At 42.7% G+C, this 22,988-nt stretch overlaps 1 long non-coding RNA gene across 2 annotated transcripts in view; it reads left to right on the forward strand.

Moving 5' to 3' along the window:
- Nucleotides 1–22,988, forward strand: part of LOC118987230 (uncharacterized) — a 177,640-nt gene that overhangs the window by 81,334 nt on the left and 73,318 nt on the right. The window contains exons 3-4 of one of the 2 annotated variants that reach the window (XR_005066524.1): nt 11,364–11,471; nt 12,071–12,200. The exons of the other annotated variant lie outside the window; for it this stretch is intronic. This is a non-coding gene — a long non-coding RNA (uncharacterized LOC118987230). Of the gene's footprint in view, nt 1–11,363; nt 11,472–12,070; nt 12,201–22,988 lie in introns of those variants that run through there. 2 annotated transcript variants of the gene reach the window in all.

The raw sequence follows: 22,988 nt of genomic DNA on the forward strand, positions 1-22,988 counted from the left end.
GGAAATGAGGACAACGAAATACTAATAGAAAAAAGTACCTATTGTGTCGGTAATAATGTAAGCTTTTGACTTTTAAACTGTACATATTCTGTTGCTGCTAGGAATTAACAACTGTAGGACACAAGGGGAGAATTAAGCTCTTTTATCAATGTCCAATAACATATTTATATCACACACAGATTCAGGTTTAATCATTAAAGAGACGGAGCAAGTGGAAGCATGTCTAACAGAGGTCGTGACGGGGTGGGCCAAAGCTTGCCTGTGGGTCATGTCAGATTATTGCCCCTCAGCAGTTTACTAGGAATTGTTTTGGCCTCTTGGTTGAAACTGTGAAGAAGTTTTTAAGACTGATGCTCTTGAATGAGAAGAGATGGGTTTCCCCGGCCTGAGGGAGGGCAAGAGAATTTCTTAGGCAAACAAGGATCACAGCTGTGTGGGAAGACCAGACGGCTGAAGGATGCCTGCACATCATAGAACACTGACTCGGCTCGGGCCGTTTGAATGATGAAAAAGTGCTGGAATGGATAATGGTGGTGGCTATACAACATTGTGAATGTACTTAACTCCAAGAGTCCTCCCTCCCTCCCTCCCTCCCTCCCTCCCTCCCTCCCTCCCTCCCTTCCTCCCTCCCTCCCTCCCTTCCTCCCTCCCTCCTCTTCTTCCTTCCTTCTTTTCTTCCTTCTTTCCTTCCTGCTCATTGTCTCTTGTTCTCTCTCTTTCTCTTTCTTCTTTCTTCATGTGCTAAGTTTATTTGCTTATCTTTGCTTTGAGAGTCACTTTGATTTTTTACACAGAGCTGGATGTTGATTTTTAAATTTAATCTGAGAGGGTTTTTTGAAAAAAAAGAAAATATTTATTTCATTTACCTATATTATTATACATTTACCTATGCTTGGTGTTAATTCTGTAATTTTATTTTAAGGTATCTTTTCTGATTTTTAAATATATGAACATGTGAGTTTCCAAGTTGAATAATTTTGAAAATTTATATTCATATTTTAGTACCTCAAGGAGTTACCTCAGAAATTGAAATAGTTTACTTACTAAACACATTTTTAATGATTTTTTTTAGAGAGAGGGAAAGGGAGGGAGAAATAAGGGCAGAGAAACATGAATGTGCCGTTGCCTCTCATGCGCCCCCCTACTGGGGACCTGGTCTGCAACACAAACATGTGCCCTGACTGGGAATTGAACCAGCGATCCTTTGGTTCGCACGCAGGCTGGCGCTCTATCCACTGAGCCACACCAGCCAGGGGCTATTTAATAAATATTTTAATTACTGTATAATAATCTACCAAATAATATTCTAATTTACTTTTCCTTTGTTCTAAATTTATCTTGCTTCCAGTGTTGTGCTAAGATGGAATAACACTATCAAAGAATTTGGACATTGTAAATTCTGATCTCTACTGTAAAATGATTTTCCATTCTGTGCCAATTTGCACTCCGAATCCAAACATTCACACAATTGACGCTTATTTGGTAGAAGGAAGTTGCCCGCATCTTAATTAGACTTAAGGCTGACGTAGCCTGGGGATAAAACTGTCCCCATGATTTGCCCTCTGACACAAGCTACCTGAGGTAGTTCTATAACCACGGCAGACAAGACCATTCATTACCTTTGCTTCCATCACACTTTGGACTCCTTTTCTTTTCTTTTCTTTTTAATTTTTATAACAACATTTTTTATTTTATTTTTTAAAAGATTTTATTTATTTATCTTTAGAGGAGAAGGGAAAGAGAGAGGGAGAAAAATATCAATGCATGGTTGCCTCTCATGCATCCCCTGCTGGAATCTGCCATGCCTAGGAATCGAACCATGATTCTTTGGTTCACAGGCCAGCGCTCGATCCACTGAGGTACGCCAGCCAGAGCTGGACTCCTTTTCTTGATGGAGGATTTCAGAGACAGTATCTCTTCAGATTTCTGTGGATGTCCTCCATCACAAATAGCCCCCAAAACAAGCTACCGTAGCCGGTTTTGTTTTTTTTTTAATGGCAGGGGCAAATGAAGAGTGTTCTGAAGATCTTTTAAACAAACACAAAGAGATTGCGTTTACTGCAACATTCATGAGCTCATGAAGTTATCATCAGGTTGTAATGAGGTGCAAATCAAGAAAGTAATTGAGGAAATATAGCATGGCGGCAGTGTGGGCTTCCAGGTCATGTCAATAGGACTTAGAAGTCCTTGCAGTGAGTGGTTTGGCAGCTACAGTATCGTTGGGCGCCTTGTGGTTAAGCTCCTTCAGCACATCATTATAATAGATGATGAAATACCAAGTCTCCTTTAGATTAGTTCGAGTTATATCCCGTCTTCAGGAGAAAAAAAATTCAGGGGATTTATACTGTTGTTCACTTCTATAACTTGCTTGTTTACATGGTCTTTATGCTATTGCACACTTTTATTATCTTGTCTGCTTACACAAAGTCTTTCGAGTCTCTGGGTGTGGACTTTCCAAAGCATTCCGTACTGCTGTTGGGTGATAAGTTCTCTGTTGCTGTATCAGTAATCAGCCCACATGAAAGGGTCATCTACAGTGTTCCCCCATCAAAGCCCAAAACCTGAAAGAGGAGCTTAATAGAACATGTCCATGCTCCTCTCGCCGTCATCTTCCACTCCAGATTTGAGTAGGAAATACACTATACTTCTTTTCCTTATCATTTCTCCCCAGGATGACTGCCTTCCTTCCTGGTAGAACAGGGGTCAGCAAACTCCTACCTGTGGCCCAACTCCAGCCCACTGCCTGTGTTTCCATGGCCTGTGAGCTGAGGATGGTTTTTACATTTTAAAAAATGATTTTATTTGTTTACTTTTAGAGAGAGGGGAAGGGAAGGAGAAAGAGAGGGAGAGAAACATCAATGTGTGGTTGCTTCTCATGTCGCCCCCAAGGGGGACCTGGCTGGCAACCCAGGCATGTGCCCTGACTGGGAATTGAACTGGTGACCCTTTGGTGGGTGTAGTGAGCTAATGTCTCCAGATATATCCAGGGGTGTCCAATCTGTGGCCCTGCTGAGAAGGATCATTCCTTTGGCTTACTATGTTAGAATGAGAAATGAAGTTAAATTTCACATAATGTAAAATTTTTAAATGAACAACTCAGTGGCATTTAGTACATTCTCAATGTTGTGCAAACATCGCCTCAATCTAGTTGCAAACATTTTATTACCCCAAAGGGAAACCCTGTGTGTATTAGCATTTATTCCTCATTGCTTCGCACTCCCAGACTCCGGCAGCCACCAATCTGCCTTTTGTGTCTCTGCATTTCCCAGTGCTGTAGATTTCATATAAATAGAACCACGCCATTTGTGACCTTCTGTGCTTGGCTTTTTTGCTTGGTGTAATGGTTTTGAGGTTTATCCACGTTGTACTCTGTATCAGAGCGTCATTTCTTTTTATGTCTGAGTAGTATTCCATTGTACGCACATGCCACAATTAGTTTATTCATTCTTCTACTGACGGGCACTTGGGTTCTTTTCACCCTTTGGCTATTGCGAACAGTGCTGCTGTGAATGTGGTTGTGTGAGTATCTGTTTGGGCCCATTTTCCAATCTTTTGGGCATGCGCCTAGGTGTGAAATTGCTGGGTCGGGTGGTAATTCTTTGTTTAAGTTTTTGAGAATTCGAATTTCATTTTAGTGGTTTTATTCTTCCTCCATTGTGTCGCACTATTCCACAATATGGAGAAAGGAAATAACCAGGTAATGGAGAAGTATGTCACTATTTAGTATCTCTACCTGTCCTGTACCAAATGCCTGTAGCCAAATCGGTCAATGTGATTTTGTATTACTTATTTTCCCGGTCCACAGCTTAATGCAGCAGTTTCTGAAGGGCCAGAGATTTGTGCTAAGCCAGTAAGCAGAAAAGTGGATGATAGAAAATACAGAATCCAGATAACCTCCAAATTATCTATGGATAATCCAGAATTGGGGTTGGCCTCTTGGGTGTGTGACCTGTTTAGTCACATAGGGCCACACACTCAGAAGGACCACATGCTTAGTTTGAAGGTATTCTGTCTTTGTCTTGAAAATCTTAATAATTTTTAAAAGATTTTATTTATTCTTAGAGAGAAGGAAAGGGAGGGAGAAAGAAAGGGAGAGAAACATCAATGTGTGGATGCCTCTCAGGCACCCCCTACTGGAGACCTGGCCCGCAACCCTGGCAAGTGCCCTGACTGGGAATTGAACTGGTAACCCTTTGCTTCATGGTCGGGCACTCAATCTACTGAGCCACAGCAGCCAGAGCGAACATCTTAATAATTTTAAAAGAAGAGGTCCCACATTTTGTTTTGCACTGGGGTCTGTCAACTATACAGATGTCTCTATGAGGCATTGATAGTTTTTATCTTGTACCTATCCTGTTACCCGAAACATCACATTCTAAAGTGAGAATATGCCCTGGCTGGTGTAGCTCAGTGGATTGAGCACGGGCCTGTGAAGCAAAGGGTCACCAGTTTGATTCCCAGCCAGGGCACAGGCCTGGGTTGCAGGCCAGGTCCCTGGTGGGGGACACATAAGAAGCAACCACACACTGATGTTTCTTTCCCACTCTTTCTCCTTCCCTTCCCCTCATTCTAAAACTAAATAAATAAAATATTTTTAAGAAATAAAGTGAGAATGTAAAAAGATGTGTCTGTCACTCAAGGTGGAAGAATTCCGAAATGTTGGCTGGCTACTAAATAGACTGGTAATGGAATAACTCACTTGTGTTCAAAAACACAGACAAGAGCCCCAAACCAGACAGAGTTTCCACAAATGAATTTGTTGTGTCTACTATCACTGGCCTGAGAAATGAACTCCGAAAAGCCACTGCAGGAAATAGAGCCCAAATAATGACAAATAGCGAACACATTCCCTCTGCTGTCCAAGAAAAAGGGGGGAAGCTTTAGTTCTTATGGTTTTGAGTAGATCTGAGCAATTCTCCCCGTGGTTGGAAGGGCCTGGTAAAATCAAGAGCAGAATGCAGTGTCGAGAGATGAACGTGAAATGACACAGACAGAACACTTTTGCTTCAGCCGCTAAGCCTTTTCGTTATATTTTGCTTGCAGGAGAGATCAGGCTTCCTGGGCTCAAGAAAAAATAAAACATGTGTTGCTGATAAGCCTCAGCCCTGCCCTGCCCTTTTTAGTATAAGCAGGGAGCGAGGATCTGGATTTTTCCTAAGATAAGGGTAAAAAGGCTTTCCATTCAGATGGAATCAGAACTGGCCAAATAGCTGATGGGGCCTCCTTATCTGCTCCATCTGCTGGCTCTGGACCACATTCAGCAGTGACGTCTTTAAAGAAATACTGCCCAGCACGCCCTTTTGCCCAAACTTTCCTTAGTGAAAACAATCTACAGAAGACAGGGAAGAGGAGCGGGCCTCCCCCCCCCCCTTGTATTTACTGCAAGTAGGTATTGAGGAGTATCCTAGGAGACAAACCCTCCAGGAGAGCGATCAGCCAGTCATGCCCAGAGGCCTTCCAATCCACCAGATTCACTGTGATGAGCTCATATAATTACAGGGCATATTTCAAAGGGACATCATAAATGGCAATTGACAATTTGGCATCAGGCAGCAATTTCAGGTGGAACCTACATCAGGAGGAGCCAACTTAGATACCCAAACCAGAAGGATTCCTGTAGGGCAAGAGGAGTGGAGGGAGGTGTTCAGTGATGGTGAGAAAAATATTTGTGGTTTTCTGTTCACATCCCTGATTTCTGTTGTGTTTTTTTTTGGGGGGGGGAGTTGTGTGTATATTGTTGCTGCTGCTGTGTGTGTGTGTGTGTCTGTGTGTGTGTGTGTGTGTGTGTGTGTTTTAGGCTTAAGGTACAAATAACAGGGCAGGCTCACCTATAGTTTATGATTTAGTTGAGTTCTGCAGGGCGGAAATACTCTAACACCTTGGTCCTCCACTCTCTTAACCTCCAGGGCCCAGATCCCGGGTGGTTTTCACACAGGCCTTCCTATAGAAAAAAGGCCTAGAGCACTTACTTGGCTTGTCTTCTGGGCTCATTAATTCATGATGGGCACATAGTCAGGTATACCCCATGGGGGACCATCTATATCTTTGCATATATAATGCCTCAAGTTTTAAAAATAGAATGGATTCTGATATGTCTGGAATTGTTTGAACTTGATTCTGTTGGAAGATGAAGTGATATTATAATTGCTTTTTGAAAAATTCCCTCCCTCGCTGGTGTGGCTCAGTGGATTGAGCACCAGCCCACAAACCAAAGAGTGGCCTGTTCATTTCCCAGTCAGCACTGGGTTGCAGGACAGGTCCCAAGTTGGAAGCGTGCAAGAGGCAACCGCACATTGATGTTTCTCTCCTTCTCTTTCTCCCTCCCTCCCCTCTCTCTAAAAATAAATAAAATCTTAAAACAACAACAAAATGGAAAACTTCTCTGTCTCCTCCACTAGAATGTACTACCTGAGGGCAGGTATCTCATTTTACTAACCATTGTGACCCCAGAATCCAGGGACAAATCTTGGCACACAATGCATGTTTAATAAATGTTACCTGAGTATTTGCTGGATGAATAGGGCAGACAGAGACCCTTTCAAGATCTTTTGTAGCCCAGCAAGGAGAGCAGAGGGGTTAGGAGCAGATAGTATAGAACCGGGGTACTTGGTCTTGGTTCCAGCTCTGTCTCTTTCTACTTGTGAAGATGGTTAAGTTACTTAACCTTTCTGTGCCTCAGTTTTACCATCTTGAAATTGGGTATATGAATATGATCTATCTTATAACATTGCACAGCTTAAATGAGTTAACACTTTGAACACTGCCTAGAAAATGATAGGCATTCAAGTGCTTTAACTCTCTTCTTTACTTACAAAAATGTACTAATGATGACTCAGTTCCATGTTCTTGCAGCTCTGTTTCATGCTCACTGCTTCCCAATGGTCACACTTTGATAAAATACTTTCTCATAATTATTATGCAGGGGTGGGCAGAAGTGTGTTAAATTATCAGTCATCATTACCTCAAAGGTAAATCATAAGTAAGGATATGAAATAATAGCAATGATAATAATAATAATAATAAGACAACATAAATAGTGCAATGATAAACAAATAATAATACAAGAATAAACTGTTTTGTGTACTCACAACTATAAGCCTACTTTTGCCCACCCCATATAATGACTATATGATTGTATTATATAGGGCAAAAAAAAAACCCCAGGGAAAATGTCTCCAAATCTACACTCGATAAGGTGATGATTAATAAATAACCAACTGGCAAAAAAAGGAGGGGAGGATGGACTTTTGGAGGCCTTTGAAGCTCTTAGTGACTTAAGCATTTATAATATTTAATATAAATATATATATTTTAAAGATTTTATTCATTTATCTTTAGAAGGGAAGGGAAGGAGAGAGGAAGAGAAATATCAAGGTACAGTTGACTCTCGTGTGTCCCCCGCTAGGAACTAGCCTACAACCCAGGCATGTGCCCTGACTGGGAATCGAACCATGATCCCTTAGTTTGCAGGCCCGTGCTCAATCCACTGAGCTACACCAGCCAGGGCACATTTAATATATTTGTTTTGTTTTGTTTTAAATATAACCATACAGATGCAATTGAGAACATATTTTTTAAAAAATTTTTTAGAGATTTTATTTATTTTTCTTTTAGAGGGGAAGGGAAGGAGAGAGGGAGAGAAATGTATGGTTGCCTCTCGTGAGTCCCCTATCGGGAACTGGCCTGCAACCTAGGCCTGTGCCCTGACTGGGAATCGAACCGCGATCGTCTGGTTCGCAGGCCCGCGCTCAATCCACTGAGCTACACCAGCCAGGGCCACATTTAATATATTTTGATTAATCATATTCTGTTATTAAACATTAAAAGGATTTGCTTGTGCATGGTTTTGAGTAGATGTGATTATTGCCCCATATTTTCCATTAATTCTAAATGATAAGATGGGGAACAAAGGATAGTGAGTAATAGTGCTTTAAAAATAAACTTTTTGATATTTCTACCACTTCAGAAAATGTCTCTATGTGTCCTTATAGAAAGTCTGGGAGGTTATAAATATGTCAAGTGTGCCTTGGTCCATTCTTCCAGGCATACCTCTTATGATTCTGAGAAGGTCTGCCTGTGAATTACACTTGACATTCAGGGGAGAAGGACCTGGCAGTGACCTGACTTCTACAGAAGGAATCCAAATCAGGAGGCCAGTGGAGGAAAGCCTGGGGCGTGGCTGGTGGGTGTTTGTGGCTGAAACTTCTCTGACACAGATCCGTTTAATTGCGTACCCTGAGGCTGGGCTCTCCTGGGGGAGCCCTGAGATGCCAGGCAGTGGTCAGCCCTGAGCCCCCTTTACCGACATCTGCTCTTTTCCCTTTCTTCATACATCCTCAGGCTCCTCAGACTGCGACAAGGGGCATTACCACCTGAAGAAAGAAAAGAATAAGGAGTATGTTACCAAATGGTCTGGGTCAGTTAAAAAGAAAAAAAAATCACACACAGAAGTCAAAGGGGAAGAAAAGACACTAAAAGTTAGTGTCTTTTAGTGTCAGGTTACAATGGGGTTTAATTTATAGCTGATTTTTATTTTCTCCTATGTGTGTATCTATATTTTCTTAAAATGCCCATGACAACTGAAGCTGCTATAACCCTATGAAAAGGAATGAAGGTAAATTTAGAAAACTTTCCCTGTGATGGGGACCGGCTTGTCTTGCTTGAAGCCAGTCTGCAGCCACTGGTCCGAGGCAATATCTGATGGGCAGAAAACACGGCCTCCTCCCAGCTGGGCCTGCTCACGAGGACTTGCCGGAAGTCCTTACCTCAGACTTCAATCCTAAGAGTTCTGCTCCCTTTTTGCTGGTAGTTTCCTTAGAATGCACCCCTAGCCCTCTCCTTTCACCTTCCTCAAGAGATGCAGCTGCAGCTTGGAGTTCAACTGCAACAGAAAGGAAGCTGTTCCATTAATTATTCCCAGAGGCCTGCAGGTTCAGAGGGTGCTACCGACCCCCGGTTGTCTAGCAGCAGAGGTTACTGCCTCCCTTCTCAGAACTGTTGTGCTTTGCTGCTTAAACTTAGCTCAGCAAGTCAATGAGGAGGGGTATCCATTTCCTCACCTGAGGAACCAGAACAATCTCCTTACCTCAAGAAAAGGGCGGTTATGATCTTATAGAAGCTACATATGTCTCTGTGGGGAGGGAGGTTAGACTTGTTAAAGACATTTTCAGTTTCTTATGAACTTGTCTGTTTGCCTTTTGCTTTGGGGAAATGTATTTACTTGGTGGCCTAATACAGTACAGCTTATTTTTGAAGCTTTAATGTGCAAAGCAATAGTTACAATATCGATAGCCACTGAATATACACTGAACCTTTCAAAGGATACAGCGTTCATTCAAATGCTAATGACTTAGAAACCGTGGCTCTAAAGGGATTATTAGTGTTATCTTTATAACGAGGAAGAAATCTTTGTGTGGTAAGAGGGATTCTGATTAGTCCATAGATTTCTGATCTAACCTAAGAGCCTCCATCCCCATCTGTTCTGCCCAGATTTGCCAGGGTTTTTCCAGGCTTCTCTCATGCAGCCTCCAAGGTTTCTTTGACTAAAGAAATTTGTGCGTGTGTCTTATCTTCTCTGCTCAACTAGAGCTCAAATGGGACGAGTGTTGTCAGGTCTGTTTCATTTTTGTGAAGTCCACATCTCGGTTCCTGGCACACACTAGTAGCTCAATTGATTACCTTCAAACAAATGAATTATAAATCTACTCTTTGGTCATTTATTCATCCAGTCTGTCACTTAACATATTTTTGAACACAACAATACACCAGTCATGTTTCAAGGTGCTGGGGACACAACCTTAAACAGATCAGACTGAAATTCCCATTCTTTGGAAACTTACATTCTATTGGGTTTGACTGATTACTGAGAGAACCTTCCATTTCTTCAAGTGTCTAATTGCTGATCCCTGGGGGTTCATCTGAAAAGAGACGGGAGGATTTTTTGTGGTGGTCTTTCCTTTCTTTAAGGCTGTGATCAAGATCAGAGAACGAATAAAGTGCTTAAAGAAAACCTGTCCTTTCAGAATTTTGACCCAGACTTCATGTGGCTAGAGGTGTGGCCCCAGATAGAGGAAACGGTGCCCCGTGTACGGTCTGAGGTAGAAGGGTGAGGCAAGGAAGCAGCTTGCCTGGGTCTTAACAGCTTTAAGTCATTTCCTGTTCTTTCCCTCCTGGTTCCAAAGTCAAGCATTTGGGAACTCTAGGACTCAGAGAAAATGAGGAGCTAGGACAAAGGTCTCTGAGTGAAGGCAATGGTGGCTGGCCATGTCATATGTTTCAAGAAGCCTAAAAATGACCTAAAATGGGGAAGATCCCGCAGGACCTGAACCTGAGGCTAGAGTTGGGAGCCAGGAGAGGAGGCAAGTCACTCACTGGGAGTTCTCAGAAATTTTAGAATGCAAGCAAGACTTCCTGCAGGGCATGTGACTGAGCCAGCTGAGCTATTTTATTTAGATGTTAAAGAAAAACCCGGGTCTGAAAGGCTGGGGTGCTTGGGGAGTCCAGATTATTCTGTGCGCATGGCCATCTCTCCCAGCCTGGGACAGCGGATCGTTGGCAGCACTTTAGAGGAGTCCTGACGTGTTGATTTGGTTGGTCTTCATGTTGCCTCACTTCCAGCAAATCTAAGAGCTTGCAAAGATTTCTGGTAGTAAAAGGTCTTATTTTAAAGCCATTCCCTCATACTTGGAAGCAAACTTCCCCTTAATTAAAAGTAGACAGGCTCTAAATATGAGTTTACATAACGTAATGTTCGGAACTGGTTTCTGTGGCCTTGTGACACTGTTTTCAGGACAGGTTATTTGCAGCAGCCCCATGGGTCTCAGGAGCCCACCACTGTTTCCCTAAGAGATGCAGAACTAATGCCAGGAGAAGGCAGAAGGGCTTGCAAGCACGTGGTTGATGCATTCCTTGCCCAGAAAGAAGAAACTGTCTTCCACGCAGACATGCTGCTTAAATGCGAAACTTCCATGCAGACATGCTGCTTAAATGTGAAACCGGTTCATCAGCAATCCATCTGCACAAGCCGCTGTGTTTGTGCGAACTGAAAATAAGCCACGTTGAACCAAATTCCCAGCAGTGGGGGCAATGTGAAGAATGGGTGGTAATGCCTTCTCTCTCCCAGCCTCTTCACCAACCCCCTTCATCACAACCCTCAAAAGAGCACTAAACCCAGGGGGAGCACGGGGTTTCATGAAAATGACGAATTCAATTTGACTCAAACAGGCTCCCCCTTTCCCTGGAGATACACACTTCTTCACTGTTCCAGCTTTGAAATTAAACTTTGGGAAGGAAGGTTTCAAAGATCATGTTGGTTTGAGGGAGACCCATGTGGCAAATGACCTCTTCTCTGCTTTTGCAAACAGTGAGAAACCTTGGAACCCCAAGACTTCTGCTTGAAAATGTAAACTTTTGCTGAAGAGAATGCCGTATTTGCAACCGTGAATAAAGCGGGTCACAATGGCAACACTCAGGTGGGTTAGCCACAGGCTTGTTCATGTTCCATTTGCAGCTTAGCCTTTACACTCCTTTGGCTTAACCTCTTCCCTTTGGAGGGTGAAAACCAAATTGAATAATGGAGAATGGTTAGCATCAGAGGATTCAATAATCTTTTCATCCATTTGCTCTTAAAACTAACTGGAAGAATGGAGATGCTTCTCCCGTTACTACCATTTAGCTCTGTACCTCGGTGCTCTATTTTGCTCCCTCAAAGCTTTTAATGGTCCCAGATAAATCAGAGCTTTGACATCAACTGCCACTTTATGGAGTCAGAATACTCTACCCTAATCTAGAATCCGACAGTCTGACAGTTCATTTGCTTTTGATCACATCCTGCTGAGGCTTTTACCTTGCATAGAGCTTTTCTGCAGTTGACAAGTTCACAGTTCCACTTCAGCTTGCAATTGGGTTTTCCAGAAGTTTCCATTGGTCTCTTTAAGGGCGAGGAGAATGCCTGAGAGGTTGAGGCAGAAGGCAGGTCATAAGGCATGCCAGAGCTGAAAAAGGTACCTAGAAGCCAACAGCAAAGTAGAACAAAACCCAAGCCCCACATTGTTTTATCTCTGTCCCACAGGTTCTTATCTGCCAATGAACTTGCCAGTCTCTGTGACTCAGCCCTGGTGTCACCGTGAAGGTATTGGCACTTGTCCCTCCTGTGTACCTTTAAGCACCCTGTACAATTTTCATTCAGGCATGTTCGTCATAGTTTTGTAACTATTTGTCCTCTTGTCCATCACCTCTGACATCCAGCACCCTCTCCTCTAGTCTGTGATTCATTGTGTATTTTCTTAACTAGTACTCAATAAATGCTATCGACTCTTATTCCCATAGAACAGGGTTTCTCAACCTCAGCTCTTCTGACATTTGGAACCAGATGATTTGGGGGGGGGGGTGGAGCTGCCCTGGGCATTGTGCATGTCTCTAGAGAATAGGACTAAAAATGTGGGGGCAATGCTTTAGTCCACATACTCTTTAAGCACATGAACTCTCCACGGCTATGAAAATGCTGCTTATTTTTTTAGATGAAAGACCAATGTTTTACCAATGCAGCTTCCAGATTCTATGCTAAAAATGCTTTAAAATCACATGAAAGTCAAAGTTGGACAAAGAAAAGAGATCCCCGAGAGGCAGGTTTCCTTGTAGACTCTTTAAGGGACCCACTGTCCAATTTGAGATCCAGTTCTACCCAACGCTGTCTGTGTGATCTTAAGAGAATCAGCCTCTCTGGGCCTCCTCAGTGAAATAAGAATATAATTAATCTAAATCGTAATCTAGAATAATAACACCCGACAAGAATGGTTAGGGAGGGGCTTAATATTTGAGTTCATATTTGAAAAGCTCTTAGAATAGTTTCCCACACAAAGTAAGCAAGCTATACACATTAGCTCAAAGCCAAGAAGGTGGGGGATATTCAAGAGGTCTCTGAATTAGAGCACATTGGTTTAGAACTATCTGAAAGCTTTACGTTTCTGCTGCCAAAGGGATCAGAATGTACAAAACATCTGTATGCCTCCAACATTTTAGAAATAAATTGTCAGATGAGGGTCAGCTGTGTAAACTTGTCCTCTTCAGACTTGACCTTCCTTGGGACTCCACCTACTTATTTTCTCAAGTAAAAGATGCAATGAGTCTCGATAGATAGGAACCTGGGAAATCTCACAGCAGTCCTGCATGTGCCAGTCATTAGGTTCCCAGTGACCCACTAGAAGCAGCACAACAGGCTAAGCTTGTTGTGAGAATACATTTAAGTTAGTTTGTGTGCTCTGGGACTTCAAGCCATTAATCTCCTGGGGACTTCTCTTTTTAAATTGTTCTTCCCTTTTCATATGTTAAAAAACAGTTTGAGAGATGTTATGCTTTTGTTCTCACGGTGCAGTGGTTTTTAGAGTGTAGCCTGTGATCATTTCATCCGTTCCCACTTTCCATATTGTATTTTAGAGGCAGCATCGTTCAGGGGGAAGAATGTAGTCCAGAGGCTCAAGTCCCACTTCTGGGACTAACACCACAGTGTGAGGCCCTTGATTTCTCTATGGCTCCGTTTCTGCGTCTATCAGGGGAGATCGATATCTCCACTCTCATCAGTTTTTGTGAGACTGAACCCAAAGCTTCACCTTCAGAAGCCAGCACAGAGCAGGACACATGGTTAAGGTTCAATAGATGTCAGCTGTTACCATTTATAATGCCTTAGAATAAATACTCTTTCAAGCAGGTTTATGTTCACGTCTCATGTGACAGTGAGAGTTTTGTTGAAAAAGTGTGGCAAGTAACGTTAGCCCCACTTTAGAGAGAAGATGACTGAGGCGAAAGGATGGTGAGAAATTTGCCCCAGGTCTCCAGTGAATTAGCACCAGGTGAACCTGAAACTGGATCTCTAAGACCCTCAGTCTTGTGCAATGTCCGCGGTAATGCTTCTGCGTAATTAAATCCTATTCTGATGAGCTGGGAATGCTGCTAACATGAAGATTCTGACTCAGCAGATCTGGGAGGGGTTGAGCTGAGAGTGTGCATTTCTAACAAGCTCCCAGAAGATTCTGATGCTGCTGGCCCATAGAGCCCCCACTTGGAATAGCAAAGCTTTATGACTGGTCGTATGAACTTCTGGCTGTTCTGATGCCTTGGTGCTAATTTTCATGAGAATTCAAGAAGAAATAGTGTGCAGAAGAATCACAGGACATATCATGGGGATAACCCTCAAAGTTATCATTCTCTCACCACTGCGCAGTTACATGGCAGTCAATTACCCACATGCCCATCGATCTTCACAGTAGCAGTACAAACACGCAGCCCTTAATCTTGCCAAAGCCCACAATCAATCAAAGTCCCTAGTCTTTTGTACAATTGGAGGTCCTACTGGGAAGCACAAAAGTCCCTCCATTTTCTTCCCTCCTCTTAACACCAGGGAGCTCATCCCCAAAGGGGAGCTCTATGGAAAAGAACATTCCTCTTTCTTCTGAAAACTGATTGCTCCCTTTCCATGTACATTTGTTTTTCATTCACACAGACATTTCAACAATGTAGGCCTTGCATAACCTAGGTAACCCAAACCAGCTAAAATAAGAACCACTTTCAACTTTTCAATAGAATTTCAAACCACACCTGAGCTTTCCACAGATTACAGGGCAGAAAGAATGGCAAGGTTTTTCTGGGGAGGGTAGCCCTCTTTAATCTGCATTTTGAAGAAAGTGGGGATGGACACACAGGATAGGTTCAAGTCCAGCATAAAAGAATCAGCTCATGAACACAGTACTTTTTCCCTCCTTAGTGGGTTTTTTTTGTGTGTGTGTGTGTGTATTTTTATTTTCAGAGTAAGCTGAATCTTTGCATAGTAGATGAAGCGTTGGCTGACAAACGTTTCCTGTCAAGAGCTAGATAGTAAATATTGTCAGCTCTGCAGGCCCTAGGGTCTCTGTGGAAAGGATTCAGCTCAGCCCTTGTAGCTCGAAGGCAGACACAGACAGTGTGTGAAGCTGGGTGGGGCTGAGTTCCAAACAGGCTTTGTTTCCAGATGCTGAAATTAGAATTTCAATGAATGTTCACAGGTCACAAAATATTTTCCTTGTGATTTTTCTTTTCACCATTAAAAGAAAGTAAAACCCATTCTCAGATCTCCGTATGAAACCAGGCGACAGACAGAACTTGTGTCCGCGGCCAGAGTTAGCTGACCTCTATGTTAAAGTCATGTGGGCACCAGCCAAAGCCAACATTCTCATATATTGTGATGTTAAACCTTAGATGTAGAATAGACTTCCAGATTTCCTGCGTTTATGATGGCAGCTTTAAAGGAAACCAAAGCTGCACGCTGGGAACTGTTCTGAGTGTTCTCCAAATGTTTTCTTATGTTAGCTTTCGGTCTATAATTCATTCTCATTTCCTAAGGTTGTTTAGTTTGTGAATGTGAAACCATCAGCTTCCTGTGTCAATTTCAAGTAGCTAAGTTTCCTATTTATTTGAAATCCTTTAGTGGACCCTCATCTTGCATTTATTTATTTTAGCTCCAAAGCCTGACCATATTCATGGCAAGAGTTTGGAAGCATAAGTAGTAGTTTTCTCAAAGGAATAGATTCTGACCGGTTCATTTCACTGAATGCTCCTAAAGTATGTGCTTTGATTCTAGTAATAATGATGGTAATATGGGCTCGTGGCAAGGATCTTTAGCCCTTTGGTTTGTATATATTATAGCTACAAGTTAGATTTTTTTCCCCCATGGAGGAATTCCATGCATAGCCCACAAGCTGTTTTAAATGTAGACTGTATTTTTGTAACATGTAAAATGCACGTACATTTTCTGGTCCTGCATAATTCTTCTTTTCATTAGGTATTCTAAGCTTACTTTTTTTTGCATATTTCTCTTCACATCAGGCCCATCAGCATCGGCCCCCTGCCACCATCTCCATATACGTACCTGCCCATTAACCCGATGGCCGCAGTTGTAGCAATTTCTCTAAAGTTACACAATGAATGTTCTCCAAACACCTGATTTGTTTATTCTTCCCCCTAGTAGCACTAACTTAAAACAAGATGCATAGGATTTTGTCTTGGGTTTCTTCTTGTGTGGCTTCAGTAAACCATGACCTAATTGTCCATCTGACTGACTGGAGACACAGGATATGTTTATTAACCAGAATAACTTCTTGTGACCCCATAAAATTAATTTAATTTATTTCTGCCAAAAGATTTTATCTGGGGAACGGGTCAGTAAGAAACATCTCAGTCATAATCTCTCTTGAAACAGCCCTTGAACTCCACAAAAGTACCACTGACTCAGAACCATTGTGGGTGCTGACCAGAGGTGGGAAAACGGACTGGGGTGGCACCCGCCACGGAATTCGGAAGGATGTCCACACCCCTGGCAAGAGGCTCAGCAAACTCCGCCTGCACACCTGATGGAAGGAAGGAGTGTGGTTAGCTCTGTGGTGCCTTTGAAAGGGCCTTGGGACACAAAGGCTTTGGCCGAAGGAGGGAGGGGGCAGGGAGGGTGAAGGAAGCAGCTGTGGCCCAGATGAAGAGGTCCCATCGGCGTTCAGATCTGCGACATCTGCACCTCCTTGGCCTTGACCTTTTCCCAGCCTTTCTCTGAAAGCGGGGTAGCACTCCCAAGAATTCAAGGTCCTGTCACAACATTCAGCAAGATCAAGGATGTAGGTGGGTGGCCTAACAATAAAAGCACAGTGTCCTGGAGGAAAGAATAAAAAAGGCGGGCAAGAAGAGCTGTAAGTGAGCAAATCTGCAATGTTATAAGGGACAAACTGTTCCATATCTGTTAAATTGCCAATTCATAAAACTGAAAAGAAACAAAGAAGGTGCATACAGTTGGCAAATCTTTACTTGTTTTCAGTGACTTAAGGCTTTGAAGAAAGTTGACTGGAAGAGAAACACAGCATCTTCAAATACAGATGAGAAGGTTTGGCCTATAAGGAACTGGAGTTCAGAACTGTAGGCACATCACTTTGACCTTCAATATCCCCCTGGGCAGAGATAACATGAAGAGCCCCTGATTACTCACTTCGCTGCACTTCTAGGGGGAGGCAGGGACATACACCATGAGACCGCCACGTCTGTTTAGCTCAGGATAAGTTACATGATGTCTGTTGTACCAGATCGGCTCTTCTGATCTTCTGATCATGTTTGGCTTAAACTAATTTTAAATGTGCTGGTATTCCCTGAGTACACCTTCTGATGAAATTTACCCCAAATGCAAAGATCTCAGATCTGATATATTGCAACCTGAGTGAGTTTCCATGACCGGGGCACAGGAGAGTGCGTGGAATTCTTCCTCTAAAAACTGTGCCCAGGGAATCAGACATTTTCTCTTTCTCATTTGCATTTCTTGTGGTAGCAACCCTCATTCCCATAATGTGTCAAGCAGAACAGGAAGCAGTGGACAAGGGTGATCAGCTGTTGAAAGTGCACAAGCGCTTTACAGCAGCCTCAGCATTATTGACCTTTTTGGGGACCGTTCTTTGTTGGCAGGTCACTGTCTTGTTCAACATAGAATGCTTAGCAATGTCCCAAGTCTCTACCCACAAGGTGCCAGGAACACCTCTCTCCTAGTTACGACAGCCTAAATTGTCTTCAGATATGGGCGAAATTGCTGCTGATTGAGCACCACGGCTCTAGTATGAAAGAATTGTGGGCTATACAAGATAGCTAATATGCCCTTTAGCTCAGCTCAGTTTGAAGCACTGGTCATTCTTTTCCCAGATTTGGAAGTTGAGGACAAGTTCCATGAGGGATGCGCCACGACTATATTTCTAGGTCCTAACCTGGGCCAAAGTCGATGTTCAATAAAAGTGTGGTGAGTTAAATTATATTTCCCTTTTTTTCTTGCTAATCCTCTTTCCTATCTACTCTGCACTTAAAGTCTAGGGCTGTGGACTCACTTTTCTTGGTAACTGGAAAAAAGACACTTTGGCTTGGGACCCCTCCATTTCAGCTCTCCTTTTTTTTTTTTTTTTAAGATTTTATTCATTTATCTTTAGAGGGGAAAGGAAGGAGAGAGGGAGAGAAATATCAATGTACGGTTGCCTCTCGTGTGTTCTCTGCTGGGAACTGGCCTGCAACCCAGGCATATGCCCTGACTGGGAATTGAACCATGGTCCTTTGGTTAGCAGGCCCACGCTCAATCCACTTAGCTACACCAGCCCCGGCTCAGCTCTACTTTTTCTCTTCTTAAACACCACTCTTAACTCTAGCCCCCTCCCCCCAGAATCTTGCTCTCAGTATGTGCTTGCAGGAACATCTCTGTGCTGAATAAGCTTTATCTCCCCACTTTTTCTTCCTGAATAGAGTTTCTTCAACTTTCTAACCCCAGCTCTTCATGGTCTGCCCATGGTCCTCATCGGGAGTCACCCATCAGCAACCTCCCAGTCTGTGCTTTGGGTGCCCTCATTCCCAACCCTCAGGCAGCCCCCTTTCCGGGCCCTCAGTCCTGGCATGTCTCTTTACAGATAATCATTCATGGACCGCTAAGAACGGAGGCTCTTAATGTAGATCTCATGGATGGGATTTGGGGAATCAGTCGATCTCTGAATTTTCAGCTGACCCTTTTTACGTGAGCATTTAAACCCTTCCCGAGCACAATGCACACGGCCTTCAGTGCATATCCACGAGGATGCAGGGCACAAAACAATTCTCCAGACTGTATCTACGGACCCTGGCCCAGCTAAGTTTAACTGCACTTTGAGATGCTTGAAACAAATGAGCGGCTCATACTCTATACATCACCTTCAGGAAAAGGGATTGATGTCATTATCTGAACAAATGCACACCAAGCACTGGTATATACCAGGGACTGCATGGTGTATTAGAGATACAGCAGTAGCAAGATAGAGGCAGTCCCTGCCCTCTTGGAGGTTACAATACGAGAGGAGCTAACTCGTAGAGAAGTGGGTCCAGTATACAACTCTGAATGTAGCCGGTGTCTTTGATCATTTTCGAAAACAGAAAACAAAACATATGAGGTCTGTCTGGAAAAAGTCCAGCCATTGTTAATATAATAAGAATGCTTTGCCTGATATTGATGTAACCTGGCAGTCAAGGACAGTGGACTGGAATGCACATGTGTGAACAATGATGACTTCACTGTACTAGTCAGTGGGGGAGGTAGATGCCATTGAGTGAGCATGTGTACTGTGTGGCCATCACATTCAAAATGGCTGAACCAGTAGAGCAATGAATCTGCGTTGAATTTTGTGTTAAGCTTGAGCATTCCTCCGCGGAAGCTATTTGGATGATTCAGAAGGCCATAGCTATGGGCAGCTGGTGATTGGCAGCTTCATCACAAGAACACGCCTGCTTGTTCACCACTCTGGTGCAGAGTGTTTTTGGTGAACACACTCAGGTGACTCATTCCCCTACAGCCCAGATTTGGCACCCCGTGACTTCTGACATTTCCCAAAAGTAAAGTCACCTTTGAAAGGGAAGAGATTTCAAACCATCCATGAGATTCAGGAACATATGACGGACAGCTGATGGCCATTGGGAGAACTGTGGGAGGTCCCAAGGTGCCTACTTGGAAGGGGACTGAGGTGTCATTGTCCCATATACAATGTTTCTTGTATCTTGTATCTTCTTTAGTAAATGTCTCTATGGTTCATAGTACATGGCTGGATATTTCTGGACAGACCTCATACACTGTGTGGAAGTTTCACAGTAAAAGAATCTTCCCATGGATCTGTATGGATCCAAAGCATTAGAGAGTGAAAGCAAACAACCTAAGAAGGAGTCTAAGAAACCAAATGGACAGAAAGGCAGGTGAACCTTTCCTGCGGGAGAAGACTGACAAGGGACTCCTGTTTCAGGTGTCTGAAATGAACTCCACAGCTCTAACGCTCCTTGAGAATGAGTGAAACTTGAATTTATGGCAGTACAAATTTAATTAGAGCAGAGAGGGCTTCCATAATAATGTGAAGTGTTTTGTTTGTGCCTTTTCATCGTACAGCACAAGGAAAGAAAGGCTGCTGGGAGATTCCAGCAAGTGGGACAGTCTCCGAAAAGCCTGCTTCCTGGCTCGTTTTGATGGAGTAGCTCTTGGGGGCTTTCTTCTGCATGGGAGGTGGCTATGGGGAAAGGATGCGGACCGTTATGTTTCTTGATTGAGTCACATAATGAATGACGTTGCAAATGGAGTCACAGTTTGTGCCCGAGATTATTATGTAATTAATTCTCCCACGTAAAGAAAAACACGGCCAAAAGCTGTTTTTGAAGCTAGACTTTTATTTTTCAGAATACTATACCTCAGGGGATAGGTAACAAACCATAACACTATCTTATCTTAACCCATTAATTGTTAAAGAGAATATCGTCCCCAAAAAAGAGAATATTGGGAACCCAATGATTATATTCTCCATCAGTAAAGCAAACAAAAGCACTAAGGTAGTCATTTCAATAAAGAAGCCTAAGAAACTGGAAAATTTTATGTCTCTAGAGAATGGGGGAAGTGTCCCACAGACACAGGGGAACATTACCTTAACAGGTAGACACAAGAGTTTATGTTTTTGTGAGAATCATCTGACACCCTTGCAAGTGGCTTAATGTTTCAAATATTTCCCAAATATATGAATGATGATATTTGTAAATATTTTTTAGTCTTTTTATTGAGACAAGAGATATTTAAGGCACTGAGAAAACTTAACCTGAGCCCTCTAATCCACCTTTAAGGGAGAGAATGGAGTGAGCACCAAAGACTAAGGGTCAGAATTTGAATTGTGAATACTATTGATTAAGGAATAAGAGTCTAGCTAAGTACCGAAGGCTTGATTTCCGAGCTCCTAATAGAAAAGCTAGCCATCATCAGCACTGAGTGATGGCTCTCTGCAAGGTGTGATGTCATATCAGTCTACTATCTATTTAAAATAAAATTATTACATTGTTGAGACAGTGATATGAGAATATCAGGGAAAAGACAACTCATCCTTTGCCTTCAAGCAAACATAATTTACTTTCTTTAAAATTTTACTTATTTATTTTTACAGAGAGAGGGCAGCAGAGGGAGAAAGAGAAGGAGAGAAACATTGACATGCAAGAGATTTATCACTTGGCTGCCTCTCGTGCGCCCCCTACTGGGGACCTGGCCTACAACCCAGGCATGTGCCCTGACTGGGAATCGAACCAGAGACCTTTTGGTTTGCACTCTGGCACTAAGTCCACTAAGGTGCACCAGCCGGGGCTCAGACTTTCTGATACATATGTGACTTCCTATCACTTGGCATCTGAGAATATAACATAATCCCTAAAGTATTATTTAGCCTCAGTATTGAGCAATACTAATGCTAAAAATGTCTTGTTCTATATATATAGGTCATAGTGTTTTTCTTTGAGTGAAAGGAGAATTGTTTGGAGATCTAGAATGTGACAGAGACAATCAATAAATTGCGGACATAAATGACAACACTGTCATGTGCATTTACTATTTATAGGCATTTGTAAATGGCATATAGCACACATAACGGAACTCTGCCATGGGTTGTCCTGGGGCTCTTTCCTGTGGTGCATTTGGTGGAAATCACCCTGGAATTTTCAGGGCGAGGTGTTTTTCTGGGCGAACTATCACTGCTGGAGTCATTCCAGTTGTTCTGCCACTTCCAACCTGCCCACACGCAACTGCGCTGGTAGTGGGAACTCATGTGATGATGTGGTTTAGGCGCGACTGTTTTTAGAATGAATTTACCAATGCAGCACATGGCATCTTCAATAATCTCTGTTGAAACAAAGTGTCAGGAGAAGTGCCCGAACTAAAGGGTCACCTCAAACAAGTGCCCTCTCTTATATGCACATAGATGATAATTAGCAGGATGTAATTTGTCTATTTCTCAAATACTCTTCTCTGTCCACAGACTCTGTTGGTTCCACTACCAAGATGGTGAAAAATGAATAAATACAGTTTCAATTCTTTATCCTTAGATCCCAAGCGATGGTTGCTAGAACCCAGAATCCAGTCCCTATCAAATGTGACAAGTGAAGATTGTTTGAAGTGGATGTCCATTCGAGAGGGCACTGGCTTCTGGGTCTTCATAGTGTATGTCCTCTGCCTGGAGAAGGAAAAGAGGCCTGTGGAGATTCAGAAAAAATAGACGTGATGGGGCTTGTTTTTCTTTGCATGAGAAATCCAATCAGATGCACAAGCCCTTGAAAATAGGCCTTGGGCTTGAAAAGCCAGTAACTGCAGAAAGACAGAATTTAGAAGCAAAAGGATGGTCTCCGGGCAACACCACCACCAGATTTCATTTCATTTCTAAAACTGCAATTTCTCTGTTCATGCATTTGTTGGCCCAAGGCTTTCTCATTTTACATGCTTTTGTTTATTTTGATTTTGTTTTGGAATCCAATATGAACACCCTGCGAGGAGCAGCTTCCAGACAGTGTTTATGAAGCGCCGAAGGCAAGGATCAGGTTCAATAGCACATATACTCCCAGAGCGGTTTTCCTCTTTGCTCTTTATACTCTTCACGTTGCTGCCATGGCCCTGAGAAGGCAAGCTTCAAAAAGTTAGAAATACAACCTTTATACAAATACACGGTGATCACGTATCAAAGATATTTAATTCATTAATGAGGAAACAAACATATAGGAGAGAGTGACATATATAAAGTTAAAAAGAATGTTCAGTGTGTTAAAGAAAGGTCAAGGTCAATATAAAACCGCTCAATGTCCTACAAGGCAATAAAAGTGTAACCTTTGAGGTTATCCTTTTTTTCTTTTAAACGAAACATGTCATCTGCAGCTCCACTGGTGGACAAGAAAATCCTTTGTAACGTACTGAGCTATGTGTGAGCATCTGACTGGGTAGAATCCAGGCCCTGATCGATGGTGAGTAGGAAATCAAAGACACAGTTCTGTTGAGAATTTAATGCGCTTGGCTTAGTAGACAGTGCTCAGTGTGACTTTGAAAGGACATGCAGTCACCATTTTTTTTTAAATGTCCAAGCATTGTTTAACTTTTCTTCACAGGGCCACGCACAAGGCATTCTTGTCTACTGTTCAGTGAAAGGGGG

This window comes from Sturnira hondurensis, unplaced genomic scaffold, assembly GCF_014824575.4.
Source record: "Sturnira hondurensis isolate 20B ecotype Veracruz unplaced genomic scaffold, ASM1482457v3 Scaffold0005220, whole genome shotgun sequence".
Taxonomy (NCBI): Eukaryota; Metazoa; Chordata; class Mammalia; order Chiroptera; family Phyllostomidae; genus Sturnira; species Sturnira hondurensis.